Below are 17774 nucleotides of genomic sequence, written 5' to 3'. Positions count from 1 at the left end.
ATAAAAAGGCTGTGAGCCAGGAGCTCGAGTCTCTCTCTGCGTTCAGAGAGAGAAGGGCCTGGCTGCAGGGAGCTAGAAACAGGGTACCTGAGTGGAGCAGGGCTGGGGAAAGGCAGAGGAGCTGGGGAGCTCCAGCCTGGAAAGCCCCAGGCCGTGGCCTAGTATAAGGCCAACAGGTACTGGGGGTTGCAGAGGACAGCCCAGGGGTAGGCCAAGGCAGCAGGTCCAAACCCTCCTTGTCAGTGATGAGTAGGCTGATACTGCAGTCTGCCCCAGGCGTGGGGCTAGACGATGACTGGCAGTAGCCTTATACGGAGGTGAGGTGGGGATAGTGGGTGGGGGTTCCCCAGGGAGGGGAGACCCTAAGACTGAGGGGTTACTGCCAGGGGCCAGCACCCCAGGTAAAAGGGCACCGGGGTCCAGGGAGGGACACGGGGGCCAGAGGACAGGCGGATCACTGGCCTGCAGAGGGCGCTCCGGAGCTGGAATGAGCTAATTCCCGGAAGTCACCAGCAGGAGGTGCCGCAGGGTTGAGTCCACTCCTCTACACTATCCAACGCCAATAATTTTTTTTCATGCTACCATCACTAATATCTGCTTCAGTTTACATTATGAACTCTCACTTGTCTTGGGTTCCTAACATCTGTGTAAATGTAATCTCTGGATCTGCTTAACATAGGGTTCATGGAAGGAAATTCTGTCCCCATTGAAGTCACTGGGAGTTTTGCCTCTTACTTCAGGCTTTACATCCCATGTGTCCAGGCTTTGAGATCTGGAAGAGGAAGAATGGAGCTGACATGGTTTGTATTGTTCTCCTCTGTGTCTTTACACATCTGGAAGTGAGTGTTGTATTGCCTAGTTCTGAGCTCAGAGGGCCTCACTGTTTGCTCCACTCTTTGGCCATAATTTCAGTCATGTCTTTGGAGAGGAGGCTCTTTTGAAATAGCAGCCAACAATGTAAAATTTTAGTGCATATTTTTTTAACTTAGTACCTTAGTAAAAGCTGAAATGTGACAAAATTCTTAGAAGCACTGAGTTTCCCCCCATAAATCAACTGGGCAAAGAAGGCAGGAGGGAGGGAAACCACCGTGATATTTTGGCCAGACCACACTGGAGGTATAGTTGGAAAAATCTGGCATTTTGAAAGTTTAATATTTAATTTTAAAATGAAAGCTCTGAATAAGGTTCCGGTTGAAATGATTTCTTTCCTCCTAACTGGAAGATTTCCCTTTTATTACAAAATATGCTGTTATTTGGAGAAGTAGGGTTTTGAACAATTGTATGGGAAGACGACATATATAATTATATAAGATTATCCTAATGAAAGTTTGCAGCTGCGCTGCAATGCTAATAGCATGCAGGAACCACTACGCTTTGAGTTGTTTTGGCAAAAGTTAAGAAACTTTATATATACATACTTTTTTTTTTTTAAGTTAACCATAAAGCAAATCCAGATGGTCTCCTTTTGCACAGACAAGCAGTCTTTAAACTAGACATATAGCTATGGCACAGCTACGGCTTTTTTGATTTTTGCAGATTGAGACAGTCACATTCAAAAACAAATGGCCCAGTTCTACAAAATACTGAGTGCCTTTGACACTCATTGAAGTCATCTAAAGCAGGCACAGTGATGCCTAGAATTTGTATGACAATACTGTACATGTATAAGGGCACGCTTTGATTATTTGTATGGAGGTATTGCCAATCAGAGGTCATTATGCTACATGCTGTATATAGGTATAACAAAAAGACAGTCCCTGCTCTACATGACTTGCTGTCTAGATTGTCATTTGTTCCTTCTCTCCCCCATTGTAATCACTACCAAATAATTCATTTTTATTAAAAAAATATTCAGCCCTTTAGTTGTCTTCTTTAATAGGTTACTACTTTCAAAGGTTGATGAGAGAGAGAGAAAGGATTAAGGTTGGCACCAAGAAGGCCTCGCTGCTGAAGTCCTACAGTGCTCGCCTGTGAGTTGCGGTATACCTGGCATGCTACTGGCACCCTAGGGGGTTGGAGTACAGAGCAATCTCAATAATTACAATAGTCTAACACAGTGATAGAAATTTGTACAAAGATCTTTCTCTAAGGAGGGTCAAGTCATTATCCCAATGAGAAATAGGTAGCATGAGAGACATGATAGGTATATGCCTTTTATGAAGGTAGAAATCAAAATTGTGTTAAATCAGGAAAATGAAAATACTGACCAAGGCAAAGCAGGTGTGAATATCTTCCTTAAAAGACAATACATCTAGGTGTTTGTTGAAACATCATGTGTATATATACATTGTTAGATGCTTGTTAAATGTTTTGATCGGATATTTATTGGAAAGTTCTTCATTATGATCATGCTTTTAAGTGTAAATTAAAAACAAAACAAACAAACTCATAATATTCTAAAGGGGACATGAAATGAAAGGTCCTGCAAAAAAAAATAATTTTCTGAGCCACGCAGGAGGTGCATGCAAATTTCTGTTAGTTGAATGGCTCCTCAGAGATAAATAATCTGCATTCATTTCTTACAGATGGGACCTGACTGGCAAACAGTGCTTATAATCTTCGTATTGTTGAAACCTTGGACAAAAGTACTCACTCCCTCTCTTGTTACATGAGATACAATGTGGGTGAGATAATATCTTTTATTGGACAAGCTTCTCTTGTTACATTGCTTTTTTAGCCGGTCATGAGCCAAATGTTCTTGTATATTTCTATAGGTATTGTTTATCCAAGTAACATAACAGACAGAAAGCTGATATAGTTTTATGAGCTTCTTGTCAACTTCTGATATTATCGTAAAGGTATTTTATCTGTCCCACTCTATTTGGCCCTGGTGAGGCCTCAGTTGGAGTATGGTGTCCAATTCTGAATGCCATACTTTAAGAAAGATGTGGACAGATTGGAGAGAATCCAGAGGAGAGCAAGAAAAATGATAAAAGGGTTAGAAAACCTGACCTATGAGGAAATTTTTTTTAATGGGCATGTTTAATTTTGAGAAAAGAAGATTGGGGTGGGAGGTGGATACCTGATACCTCTTAATATATTTGAAGACCGTTGTTATAAAGAGAATGATGATCAGTTGTTCTTCATGTCCAGTGAAGGTAAGGCAAGAAGCAATGGGGTTAATCTGCAGCAAGGGAGATTTAGGTTAGATATTAGGAAAAACTTTCTAACTATAAGGGTAATTAAGCTGTGGAATAGCCTTCCAAGAGAGATTGTGGAATCACCATCATTGGAGGTTTTTCAGAGCAGATTCAACAAACACCTGTCAGGGATGGTCCAGGTTTATTAGGTCATGCCTCAGCGCACAGGACTGGACTTGATGACTTCTTGAGGTCCCTTCCAGCCCTACATTTCTGTGATTCTATGATTGTGGCTAGAGTGTCTAGGCTGTACATTGCATCTGTCTACAGCATACAGCAAGTAACCTAGTAACAATGGTTGCATTTGTAAGGCAGTACCTGGGCTTTGAGACAGAACAAGCTGTTGCTGGGGATTAAGAAGGCATCTCAAGGAAGAAAAGACCTTGCCTTTTAATAAGCTGAATTTATGGTATTCTCCCCCATTTGTTTGGTGGGGCCCCACATCTAGAGCCCTGAGAGAAGGACCATTTAGGGCTCCTCTTTTCCCCCCCTTCCTTCCCCCGGATGTTACCAGGCTTTGGGAGATTTGTCCTTACCTGGCGAATAGGGCATGGAATAGAGCAGACTGGCAAAAGAGGACTGCCTGTCACCTCCTCTTAACAAAGCATGTTAGGAACAGGAGGAGTGTGGTGGCCTTCATAATGCAGCCTTATCTATCTCTTAGTCAGTGTTTAGGAGGATAGCCCCAAAAGAGGATCTGCTTTGAATGGACCCTGAAAGGGGGGGACATTGACCAATGAATAAACTACTTCTATCAGGGTGCCCTGCATACCACTGACTGCTGCAAGCAATGAAGGGACCATAACAGTTGTGTAGCACTGTAAGTACAATACACGTTGTCGCCATTAGGATGACCTTATCCTTAACATACTAGAGCATGACACATAACACTGTGCTTAATCAATCCGCTGGAGGAGAAATTGGGAGATTGCCACAGTCTGTTTCCTCTCACTGTGCATGAGGGCAGGGAGGTTTTCATTTCGGAAACACAGGCCAATCTATTCCCTCAGCACAACGTAAATAAAAATAAGTTGATATTTTGCATGTAACTCTAATTTAAAAGTTTTGTCCAGGCATGCTGAGTGCACATTTCATGTCAAAGTAACCTCATATGATGCGCTGAATGCCAAAACTGAGTCTAACACAAAGTAAATAGCCAGGAATTATATTGCTGTCGGTTATCGCTTCGGTACAGATTTCAGGCTCCTTGCCAGTGCATTATAAGGGAATGTGGAAATTCCCATTCTGGTCTATATAGTCCTGGGTCCTGCCATCAAAAGTGGTCAGTCCTAGGTACTTGAGAGGAAGGTACAAGAAATCCTGAAGTGTGAGGTTATAGGATAATCTGTCCCCAGGGGAAATGTCTACCTAATCCCCAACAACTGCAGGTGGCTTAAGACCAAAGCAAGGCCAATTATATTCCTTCCAAAACTATTTTAAATCACTTACTTTTTGTCTCTGGTTGGTCTTTGTTATCTCTATAAAATGTCCAATCCTTTCTTGGATACTGCTAAGCCTTAATGATATATTGTGACGGTGAGTTCCACAGGCTAATGGTGTGAAAAATAGTTTCTCTTATCAGGTTTGAATTTGCCACCTTTGCACTGAATATTCTATGCCCCTCCCCTCAGCTACTGCTCATATTGTAACTGGTCTGTGGTTCCATAATCTGCAGCAACACTGTCAGGCTGGGTCCGCTAACCAGCTCAGAATTAACAAAATATATGTAATGTAATAAAAGAAAACAGCAAAACAATGCATCAAAATTTACCAGGGACACTTTTGCATCTCGACAGTGTAATAGCTGCACTACGCTTGGGTGAGATCGCTTCTCACTCTGAGGGTTTGGCTACACTATAGAGCCTTTGCTGGTATAGCTATGCTGGCAGAGCCCCCTAGTGGAGATGCATAAGCCAATGGAAGGAATTCTTCTGCCAGCATAGCTATGCCTCCACCCTGAATGATATGTGCTAAGCCAACACTCTTCTGTTGTCGTAGTTGTCTATACCAGGGGTTTTGCTGGCATAGCTATGTCTGCTGAGATGGTGTGTGTGTGTTTTCCCCCCCACACTCCTAGTCAACATAGCTATGCTGGCAAAACTCTGTAGTGTAGGCTAAGCCTGAGTATAGACAGTTTCCTAAGGCTCTAGACGAGAACATCTATACACCATAAATACTGGGTATAGAGTACAGCCTTGCATGGGGAAATACACAGTCCAGACTGAGCTGTTCCACTGTGAAGTAGAAATAGGATCTGTACTGTGAAAGATGGCACAGCTGTCTTAATAGTTAGCATCCAAATACATTTGGTTCTGAATTTTAGTGGTGGTGACCCACAAAACACATACTCTGCAAAGAAATCAGGAAAAGCTAAAAAATGCCTCAGGGCTTTGAAGTAATAATTATCATCCTCCGACATAAGAACGGGAGATCCTCTCAACTCCATCCACTACTGAGGAATGAATGAGTTTGGTTGGCGCGTACATCAAAGGTCTTTCCTAGTAATTTGCTTAAGAGATTAAAAATGAAATCTGAGGGAATTATTAAAGAAGAGCAAGCTGACTTTTTTTTTTGGAGGGAAATAAGAACAATTAAGCATCTATTCTGTCTGAAAGTGATTACTGAAAAGCTTTGTGACAACCTTCAGCAAACAGCAATTGCATCTTAGTTTCGGTGATATCAAATAAAGCATTTGAGTCATTGAGGCCTGACTAGATCTGTTTATTACCAGGGATGGGTGACTTTGGTTGAGATACAAATGAGCTAGATAATGCTTTTCCTTTGCAGAATGGAAATCTCTAAGACACTGCATTGCTAGACCATGAAATGCATCACGCATCTTAGCTTACAGAAATATTTTATGAAAAAAACTAAAGACAAATAGTGTTAGGTTTGTTACTGCACTTCTTCCACTCAAATATGCTTTTACAGGGATTGATCAAGAGAGTGGGAAGCCATTTGGGTGGGAGCTAGTGTGGCCTACTGATCATTGCATAGTCCAGTGTGTCAACTTCTAGATTCTGTTCTTATCTCTGCCACTCTCTCTTACTGATATTGTGGAAGTAATTTAATCTGTCTGCGTACCCATCTGATTGCATCATTTTACCCATCTGTAATATTGGTATAATATTGAGTGATCTTACAGGAGCATTGTGAGTCTTAATATTTGTAATTTACATAGAGTTCTTTAAATGAAAGGCTTTCTACTTGTAAAATTATTACCACCATTACCATTTTATTGTTACCTTTATAAACGATGAGTTACCAGGGAGCAAGAAAGAAAACAATCAATATCAAAACTAGCATCATTATGTAGCAACTGAAATAAAATGTGCTGAATAGATTTTTGGAAAAATGCAGATGTTTTGTAGCATTAATGGAAGAGCAATGATACATCTGAAGGATATTCCTGAAATCCTTAAGTAGTAATGTGTTCGTTTGGAAGGGTTGCAAAGGCTGCTTGAGAGACTGGCCTGCTTCACAAAGGTGAAGATTTTAACATTGCATAAGAATGATAGAGCATTGTACAGTGCATAAGTGTAGTTGATTGATTATACCTGGGAGGCAGACAGTCACATTCACTATTCTTGTACCTCTGTCTCTCAATGGTATATAATAATACTAAATGAACTATATCTGATCTCTCCGCTCTATTCTATAATGTATCCATAAAGAGACTTTACCAATTTGAACTTGAAAATGACAGCAGGATTATTTTTGTTCTGTATTTCAACAACGGTAAGGAGTTTGCTTATCTGGGGGAGGATTTGCAGAGTGAGGTGTGAGAATTATTTATGACATAACCAATTGTGCACTAGAAGGAACATGTATCAATTTGACTAGGGGGAGGTGGGCTGGGGGGGCGAAGAAGATTGTCCAGTTTGTGATTCATATTTAGAGGAAATCTCATAATATTTCATAGATTTTTAAGGCCAGAAGGGACCATTATTATCATCTAGACCAGTGATTGTCAACCAGGGTACGTGTACCACTGGGGGTATGCAGAGGTCTTCCAGGGGGTACATCAACTCACCCGGATATTTGCCTAATTTTACAACAGGCTACAGAAAAAGCACTAGTGAAGTCAGTACAAACTAAAATTTCATACAGACAATCACTTTATATTGCTCTATATACTGTACACTGAAATGTAAGTACAATATCTATATTCCAGTTGGTTTATTTTATAATTATATAGTAAAAAGGATAGCAATATTTCAGTACTAGTGTGCTGTGACACTTTTTGTATTTTTAAGTCTGATTTTGTAAACAAGTAGTTTTTAAGTGAGGTGAAACTTGGGGGTACGCAAGGCAAATCAGACTCCTGAAACGGGGACAGTAGTCTGAAAAGGTTGAGAACCAACCGATCTAGACTGATCTCTTGTATAACACAGGCCAGAGAATGTCACCCAGTCATTCCTGTTTCAAACCCAGTATTGTTTGGTTGAGCCAAAGGACATCTTTTCAAAAGACATCCAGTTTAAATTCTTATAGTGTATTTCCTGGAGGCCTGCCCCTTATCCCCTGCCCAACATGCTATAAAAATTCCAGGGGAGTTAAAAATATTTACTCCAGACAGCTCTGACTGAATTTAAGGCCTGTTCCTTATCTTCCTCTTACCTAAAGAATCTGATGTATTCTCTCTCCTATTTAGATTCTTTGGAGAGGGGTTTCGTTGTTGAGGTTGAGCCTTCTTCTTGGGGGGCTCAAGACATCATAGTAATAATGGATACTATTTAAAATATGAGCTAGATGAATAATTAACAATTGTTTCATGAATTCTTCCAAAAGAACTGGTTATAGAATACGTCCTTTATGGACTGACAAAGGGCCACAGAATACTCCACATTTTAAAGGCTACAACAGTTGCCATGTTTGGGGACAGTAAACCTGTCTCTTTTTTGGCTGTATATTTAGGAATAAGATTGTAAAGGGGACACCACATAATGAGTCTAGAGCATCATGTGCAAAGCTGACTTACAGCTAATAAACATAAAAAATCTTAATGCATTTTTCAGAGAAATTCCAGTGTTGATACTGATCTATTACTGATCTTGCCGTGGTAATCTATAGTGACCATAAATGGCCCTCCAACGTGGGGCTCAGAATCTTAATGCCTCCACCTGGTCACTGCTAGACAATAAAGACCTTGGCAAAAGTCCACTATGGCTTGTGTAACAGTTAGAAACCTTTAGACACTGCTGCGTTCTGGAGTAATGGTCTACAGGAGGAGTTTCACACTTTTTAATAGTGTGGATCACATCCTAGTGCAGGCTGTCTCAGGGACTACTCTCCTCACATACATGACCACATACAATTTGTCATATAGAACTTCCCTAAAATAAATATATATATGCTTTTAGCTGACTTTGAGATGGTGGGTGTTTTTGAAAAAACAAGTTGCTTACATTGATGACTCTTTCTGCTCTTCATTTCATCTCTTGTTGGCCCTCAAAGTCTTCTGTTTTTAAAGCCGGGAGATAGCTGGTGAGCCTCCAATCAGTTTGAGAACTTCAGGTCTAGCCCACCAAATCATACACCAGTGCTAATGTCAGAGCTGAGCAATACCAGTAAAGTAGTATGGTTTGAATATGTTTCAAATAAAAAAAGGTAATGGTTAGCGGTGAAAGTGAATTGGCGCACCAGATCACATGCCCTTCCAACTTCCGGAAGGTCAGATCCAGCTGTGAAGTAAGTGGCTTGCAGTTCGCCTCTTGTATTCTACAGTTTTAATACTTTTTTTTTATTTCTCTGAATTTGATTTTTTTTGATGAAATAAAAAATTAATGACATTTACAAAAACAGTCAGTAGTTCAGTGTATAAAGCTAAGCACTGTATGTTTTAAAGGAATCCATTTGTTACAATCAAAACATAGTTCTAAGTGAAATGTCATTTTCTCCCAATTTTACACCTGAAGATACATTTATAAGTGTGTGTATGTTTCTGAGAAGATGACTTCAAGACCAGGCAATTCACACAAGATCTTATAAACTAAAGTATTAAAATCTCCCTAGTAAAGCCTTGTATAAATATTATTATATGATCTTTCCAGATGTCAAAAACTTGATTAGATATGGCTCTGTTTGTAAATTGACACACAAATCTGTTCCATCAATTTATTTGCTGTGACATGGGGGCTGGTCAAATTTCCACTTTATGCTGGGAGTCATCTTGGATACAACTAGCAACCTCAACCTTACTGATATTCTATCAAAGGCTGTCCCATCGTGAAAGCTTGCAAGGCTCAAGGTAGCTAATTAAAGAATAGACTATGAATAAGGCTAAGATTTTGTCACGGATATTTTTAGTAAAAGTCATGGACAGGTCACGGGCAATAAAGAAAATACTAAAAATATACATGACAAAATGGGAAGCTGCTGGGCAGCTGTGGGGGCAGCTGGGAACTCTGGGGGCCCCCACCACTCATGGGGGCTCTGAGTTCCAGGGTCCCCCTCCACCCACAGCTTGGAGCTGCGGGGATCCCCCGGCTGCCCACTGGGCCCGGGGGCTGCGGGGATCCCCCGGCTGCCCATGGTGGCTCAGAGCTTTGGGGGTTCTGCTGCTCCCTGCCACCGCGGGAGGCGGCAGGATCCTGAAGCTCCCAACTGCCACAGAGGTTTTTGGAAGTCACAGAATCAGTGACTTCCGCAACCTCCATGACAAAATCGTAGCCTTAACTATAAATGTCTCAGTGGTATAGATGTATTCCTTCCTGAGAGCTTCTAATTTTAGGGCATAGCCAAGTATATTCAACAGCCTGTACTCCTATTTGTGTTAGCACCAGTACATCTGCATGACATGCCAGTCGGCAATCTTCCAACCTTTAAGTGAACCTTAAAGGCAAATAAAAAGAACCCCAAATATCATAACTTATAAACTATACTCATGATTTCTAAACACTTGGGGCTGACAATATTGCAGTTCTTGCTCACAAAATTAAGTGGTGCATTATGTGTGCTTATCTAATTCCAAATTTGATTCCAGATCAATGTTTTCAATTTGCTGCTGTTACCAGAGTAGACTGAATCAAAATCCCCAGGTCCAAAGAACCTCAGTGTTCAGGGTGTTTGAAATCTGGATTAGGATCTGAATTTTGTGGCTCACGCTCATCTTCAGTTAAAATGAAGTGTTAATACAAAGGCACAGCAAGGGATTCTGCCCATCTGCCTTGAGATTTGTCTAGATGGGAATGTTTTTTCCAATATAGGTTTTCCCACTATAACTTTACCAGTATAACTACACTTAAACAGTGTGTCCACACCATGTTGTTTATGCTGGCTTAATCTAATTCTTTTGTGAGACACTGTGACTAGGCAGCCCTCTGTTTTTTGAAAATAACCACTCTGTGTTCTGGCCAGATATACCATGTTCTGCCGCTTGCTTGGTTTTTCTTGTGGTGGATCGTGGGATACCACCTGGAACCCTGGATGCCACCTGGAACAACTCCCATGATTCCTTTCCTGGTATCCTATAATTCTTCTGATTTTTAGCAGACCAGCACTTTCTCAAATTGCTGTCAGGCAGGATGGAGGAAGCACCGCTGAGCACCACAATCCTGATCATCATTATTATGAACAGGGGATCCAGATGTATGACTACAAATACAGACAGGTAGCTGTAGATGAGTTGCCGCAGAGCCATAGCATTACCATCAGGTCATCCGGTCAAGATGATCCTGGAGCAGTTCAGAGTTCATTTACAGAGCAAAGCCTTTTGGAATTCTCCCTGTACTGTGATGTCAGCAGTGCTGGTGCCCCAACAATGCACAGCCAATAGCTGTTGAAATTGTTCAGTTGAAACTTTTTTTCCATCCTTCTCCAAGCTGACGGAAATGGAAGTCAACAAACAGCGTAAATAGTGAAAAGTAAATGAAAGAAATTTTTTAAAATAATGTAGATAGTCTGTGGTGTTGGCTAGTCACTCTGGAAGGATAAACATTGCATTAAGAACAATTGGTGGCCGTTGGACTTCGCTAGGTAACTGTTGTGAGGGAGTAATGGCCATTCAGCCACCTCGGTAATTTTTTCCTGAAGGTTGGGTGCAGTGGGAGAAAAGTGAACTTAAAATCCAAATCTTCCATGAGTGTAGCAGACTAAAAAGCATCTGGAAACCTCTGGAGGGAAATAAAGAGTTATGAATGGAGAATAAAATATTGGTAGCGCAAAAGGGCTGTGGTGTCTAAAGAGCAGATGGGAAAATGTTGAGTTTGAAGTTTAAAAGACATGAGTATGAATCTTATTCAGTTAAGTGGGGGGAAGTGGTTTGGGTTTCCTTTCCTTGGAGGTTGGCTCCATGAGATGAATTGTCAAGATGTGCTATAAAGGTTTAAGATTTATAGGAGAGGGCCCACAGAATGCTAATGAGCACCTAAAAATAGATACAAAAGGAAAATATAAACTGACAAACAGAACATCCAGCATAACAATAACTTCATAATCATGAGGCTGTTGCCAACTGGAGATGGAAGACATGGCATAACAATAAGCTTTTGTTATTCACATCTGAAAGTTAAAGGAGTCAGAGTGGAAACAGATGTTCTCTTGTACAGTGTATCAGAATAATTCTAGTAACAGTCAGTTGTCACTAGAGCTGAACAAATAATTTGTAGCTAGAACTGGTCGGGATTTTTTTTTTTAAGGTGATTTTCGTCAAAAAATTGCTGTGGTTTTTTTAACAACTTTATGAAAAATTGTTGACTTTGACATTTTTCATTTAAAAATTCCAAGCCTCTTCTTCCTCTAATGGTTTATTGCGAACATGACTGCTATCCAGGAAATATTCATAGAAAAGAATTTGGTCAATAATTTTGGTCTGTAGATTGTTCACTAGTGGCTTGTTGAAGATATTCGAATTCAACACATTGGAGATGTATTTTGGTTAGCTTTCATTGGATTGGACATGTAGGTCACATGGTACTGCCTCTGTTCTCTGACTGGATAGGTGTAGCTCTTATAATTAGTTTTCCAGTGAGAATACTCCTATGTATGAGTTAAAAGAATGCTGCCTGCGAATGTTTACTTAAAACTGGCCGCATCAGTGAGCAGTCTTGGAATCAAGCTCATTTGCTCAAATATTAATGGGGAGCAAGTGCCAAAAGAGAGCAAACACAGCTGGAGCAAGTTCAGCTTTTTATTTGAGTAAACACTTATGTTGAATCTGAATATGTGTTAACTCCTCTCTAGCTTTTATCCACCGAAGTATTGATTTACATACAGTACAGCATGAATAGCTAAGAACCCCAGCAGGAATCAAGATTCTGTCTCTGTGGAGTCTTAGAACTTGTGTGCTCCCAACCCAGGGCTGATTCTCTATGGTGCTAAGTGCCTCCTGAGTGACCTGAAGATCCCTTGGTTTCAGTGGGTATGGAGAATGCTAAGCACCTTACAGGATCAGGACCTGTCAAAGGTGGGTAATGTGTGGCAGATTTTGTCCACTGGAGACTCGCACTTCTCTTACAGAGGCAGGCTACTTTGGGCACTAGTTAGGAAATATCTTTTAAATCAGCTGTGGAGAAATATGAATTGAATCTTGGTTGGATTTTTGCTTTGCAGATTTTTAATTTTTATTATTATGGGAATATTTATATTTTTCCTTGGGGGCTTGTATTGGAGAGAGGTGTTTCATCTCCCGAGTAATTTCTCTGAGAACAGATTTGAAATCTGTGAATGCATTTAATTTGTCATCTTTATATGCCAATTTGATTATAAATATTTAATCAATAGTTTTTATTTTCTTTCTGATAGTTCTGTCTTCCCTGCCTGAAACCACATCTTCCTAGTGCCTGAAAACTGAAGCAGAGCCTGGAAATGCAGGCAAGGATTTGGTAGGGGTAGTATGGACTCAAATATGAGCCCAGCAGTCAACTGAGAATACCTAAGCATAGCTGCAGGCTGGGGTAACGTGGAAACTTTGTTGAAGCAGGCCCGTGTCTGTTAAAGCCACTAGTCCCTTCTGCCAATGGCCATCTTCTAAAAGAAGTGAGATTTATAGGGGGAAAGGAAGAGAATGAGACTGCTTGGCAAACTGAAGGAATGTGACTGTTCTAGGTACAGATGGTAGCAGAAAAGTGTTGTGGTGTCACAAGCGAAAGGAGATGTAGGACCAGTTTCACAGTGAGTATAAATTAGCATTTTTACAGGAGAGCTCTATAAAATAGAGGGGTGTGTGTGTGTGTAAAATTAAAAATAGTTAATTAAATGAGACAGTGTCAGTAGGTGGTACTCAAGAAAATGCATAATTGTTTCTGGGTTCTGTAGAACTAATAAAACTTCTTGTGCATTGCAAATAGCAAATTCAGTGGAACTACACTCATTTATACCAGCTGAGGATCTGGTCCATAAGGTGCAGTGAAACCGGAGAAGTTAGAAGCAAGTTTTACTGTCCAAAGCCTATTGGGACCAAGACTCCAGCTTGACATGATTCCAATAGATGTATGTACATTCCTAACTGTGAACAAATCTCAAGTGATCTTGCAAAGCATGAAAGTATCCTGCATATAAGCTCTTCATACCAAAGCATGGGGTAGCTAGGCATTCCTCAAAAGCAGAGCTATCTCTGGTACACATGGAATGAAAAGCAACAACGGGGGCAAATTAACAGTAGGGAAACGAGCTTTGTCATGCTTTAAAATCCTGGAAGGGCAGGTGGGAGCACAATGCAACTCAGATCTGGATACAGGCTGTTAGATCTGTCAAACAGAAGAAAAGTCACCCTGACTCCATATGGATAGCACTCTGATAGCAGGGTTCCCTTTGTTAAACCAGAGCAATAAGTTCGATACAGATGCGGAGGTGGGAGTTCTATTTGTTAAATGGATCTTAGTCCATCATTGCTCATGGGTGTTGTGTTTTTAGGGTACTATACTCAAAGAGCAAATGTATCTTTTTATTGCAAGTTGCATGCCAAAGAGTTACACTGGAAGTGCTCAAATTAAGCCTGCTCTGTGGGTCCTTCCCATGCTGAGGCATTACAGACCTTGGTCATGTTTAATGTTTTAGTAGTATGACATGTTCTGGTGCAAGGGCCCAGGCTGTTGCACAAGAGAAACAGCAAAAGCAACCACACCATGTACAAAGAAAAACCCGATAGAGGGGTTCTTCTTCCCATAACTGCACTGAAACTATCCTAGAGAGATGAATGTTTGCCCTGTTCTTGTAGCCAGGTTGGTCCGAGGCTGTGAGAGAGACAAGGGAGGTCGGATAATATCTTTTATTGGACCAACTTCTGTTGGTAGAAGGCACAAGCTTTCGACCTTCACAGACCTCTTCCTCCAGTCTGGAGAAGGTTACTGGGGTCTCCAAGCTAATTACAAGGTGGGACACGTTAAGCATAAGGGGTTCACACATGTTGTAGGAAATCACTTAAAATCAAGTGGGCAGTTAAGCATTAGTAGGCAGTATGTACACTGAGTTATAAATTGTTGTAAATGAGCCAGAGAATCCATGTCTCTGTTAAGTCCTTTTTTTTTTTTTTTTTAAGTGTCCTGCAGAGTTATGAATTTAATTCCCAGGCTTGCCTTTTTGAAGGTGTTGTGCAGGTTTCCTTTGAGGAGGAGAACTGACAGGTCAGATATGGATATATCTTTTATCTTTTTTCTGTGTGAGTTCTTTCGAGAGCGTAGTGATTGCCTGGTTTCTCATAGTTGTTTGTTGGGGCATTTGATGCACTGGCTGAGATACACCACATGCTGTGATAGGCATGTGTAGGACCCCTGGATCTTGAAAGGTGTATGGGTGCGTATTTATCATTGTAGCAGTGGAGATATGTCTGCAAGTTTTGCATCTGTAGTTCTGGAGAGATGGTATAAATTAGTGCCCCGGGGTATGAAGAGACCACTATACATAGCTGTCATGGCTGTCTCATTCACATATTCATCTCCCCAGATGGTGTACATCTGTGCAATGCCCTTAATTGTTCTTTGGGAAATCACCGCTGGTGCAAAAGCCGCTATGCTTGCTCCTTTTGCTCCTTTCATGTTACTATTTGGAGTCAGTAGTCTCTCCTCCCTTAGCTCTTCACAGGACAGATTTATAGTCTCTCTTTTCTTTTACAAATAAAACCCCAAGTGCAAAAACAAAGAAGGAATAATGCAACACAGACATGTCTGCTGCAATGTTCTCTATAATTACTATCATTAACACATGTCTGGGATGGAGAGCCAGAGAGATTGTTACTATATCTTCAGAAGGGGAGAAAAGACGGTCCAATGGTTGGGGAGCTGCTATAGGACTGGGGAGACTGGTGCTCAATTCCCTGCTCTACCCAAGACCCGTGTGACCTTGGACAAGTCACTTAGCCTCTCTGTGCTGCTGTTCCCCCTCTGTACAATGGGAATAATAGTACTTCCCTTTCTCAGAGGGATTTTGAGGATAAATACATTGCAGATTGCAAGGCTCATATACCGCAGTAACGGTAGTGGGGTCATATAAGCACCTAAGATGAATAGATGTTGATGAAATCATCCTTAGTGCTCATATAGTGCCATGTAAAATATGGGTGGGAAGAAGAGAATGCTTATGAGGGAACATACATGTATCTGTTATGACTAGCTCTGCACTTGCCATTATGGACAGAAAAATGCTATCGCCTTACTCAGCCTATAGTATCTGCTGCCTGTGTTTCTCACAAGTAGTAATTAGTACACTTGCAGACAAGTTTTACTAGAACTGACACTGCAGAGTCAGTACACCTATGGCAGAGTGAGTGGGATTCTATTCTCCTGGTGCATGATCAGCAAAATTGCCAGCTAAGTTCCGGTATCAGACTCCTTGTTACTGGTGAGAATTGCAGTGGCAGAAATAACAGCTGGATTTCTCAGATTCCCAAGTTGGTTTTGCAGAGCTGGCAGCTTGAAAAGCCATCTCAGTGAGCAAGCTTTGCACATGGGATCTGGAAGCTATTGAGTGAGAATAAATATGGAACCACCCCCTAATGCCTCTTTGATTTTTGTCTGATGCTAAGGGCGCTTTAAGAGATTCCTACATGGTAACTAAGCTTGGTGGGAAGAAGCCACCAGTGTGTGTAACGCATGTGGGTCAAGGGTTATGATTACTTAATCTTCATAAAATATTAATTCCAAGATGCACCTGTGCCAGAGCCTTTATTTTAGTAGATGCTCTCATAGCTACGGCATGTGTTCAATAGGCGGGCAAGCACCTATTATATCCATAAAAATACCTGCAGGAGGGGAAGGTAAGGGGGAACTGCGAAGAGATGTAACCAAGTTCAAAGAAAGGATGGAGAGGGACTAGCTGCTCACCAGCACCTGGAAGTTATGGCAAAATAGGATGACTCAAGGGGAGTATCTGGGAGCCAGCCTGACCACTGTGGGAGGGGGAAAGCTTTCCTTATCTTTCTCTTCTCAATGAGGTGCTTTTGGTTCACTTTCAGCTCCTGCAGTTTGGCCTCTTTTAGTTCTCTGGGTCCCTCTCCCAAGAGAAGGGTGGATCAACCCTGTGTGTATACTTTGAATGTTATCTAGTAATAATAAATTGTGCTGCTGCCCCTGATGTCACCTCTCAAGTGGTTGGAGATTTCTGAGATCTTGCTGGTCAGCTTCCCTACGGAGGCTAAATCAGTGACACAGAGTCTGGTTATAGTCTGAGTGTAACTTGCTTTATTTACACACGTGCACCGGTCCTGACTTGAGATGGTCAAACAGCATACAGGCAACCCCTTCTTCCAGATATCTTAGCCCAACTCCAATGCCTGCTCTGCTTCAGGAATTGACTCTAATCAGAGCCCCAGATTCAGTCTCCTGCTGCTCACACAGCTCCCTCTCACCCAAAGCTGCCTCTATGCAAAAACTCCGTACATAACCAGAACAGCTAACAGCACAGCACGCCTGCCCATGAGTCAACACTTGCTTGCATGCTAAGAGAGAATCTAGAAGACTACATGGTATAGTGACACCTGGTGACACCTGCCCTAGCAGGACTTTTTGTGACACCTTTCATCCCAGCAACTCAGTGCTTTGCACACATGAACTTAGCCTCACAACACCACCATGAAGAAGTTACATATTATTATCCTCATCAGCTAGTTCAATTAATGCTACTGGGCCTGCAGTGACTTGGGGCGGTCATGGGAGTCATGCCATTGCTATTGTGAGGTTTACTGCTTGTGTTGCATTGCTGTGTGCTGTTGAACATGAGCTGCTGTTGTTGGTGGAGAGCTGTCTGGGGATAAGAATTTGAGCCCCCTGAGGAATCTGATCATGTTTCCTTGTCACAGCACTGACTGGGTCGCAGTCCAAGTTCCCCTGTTATAATGCGAGGCACATGTCAATAACACATTTGATCATTGGCGGTTTTGTTTTAATTCCACTGTGTAATCATGGAGAGGCATGGAATTTATGGGGGTTATGACATTTCTGGACTGGATAAATGCATTGAGCCTTTGGACTCGTGCCTTTCTAACATCACCTGCACTCTGCTAGGATTCCCCAGAAATGCCCTACCGTACCGTACAGACCGAGTTAAAGTGAGTCCGGTGCTCAGGAAAGGTGTCTGGTTGACAGCTGTGGAGAGTGAAGGCTTCTATCCACAAAACAGGTACAGGCCGGGCAGTGACAACACAAGATTCCCCACACTGCTCCATCAATACGCCCTGCCCCTGACATGGAGGGGGACCAC

At 41.6% G+C, this 17774-nt stretch overlaps 1 long non-coding RNA gene across 1 annotated transcript; it reads left to right on the top strand.

The window, feature by feature from the left end:
• The first annotated feature begins 589 nt into the window (after window positions 1-589).
• On the top strand, window positions 590-2931 carry LOC112106600. The gene is made up of 3 exons (XR_002908113.3): window positions 590-800; window positions 1880-1970; window positions 2526-2931. It is a non-coding gene; the product is annotated as an uncharacterized LOC112106600 (long non-coding RNA).
• Window positions 2932-17774: the final 14843 nt, after the last annotated feature.

Source organism: Terrapene carolina, unplaced genomic scaffold (genome assembly GCF_002925995.2).
Source record: "Terrapene carolina triunguis isolate 2854851 unplaced genomic scaffold, T_m_triunguis-2.0 Scaffold148, whole genome shotgun sequence".
NCBI classification, from domain to species: Eukaryota; Metazoa; Chordata; order Testudines; family Emydidae; genus Terrapene; species Terrapene triunguis.
This window is presented reverse-complemented; position numbering and strand designations above follow the sequence as displayed.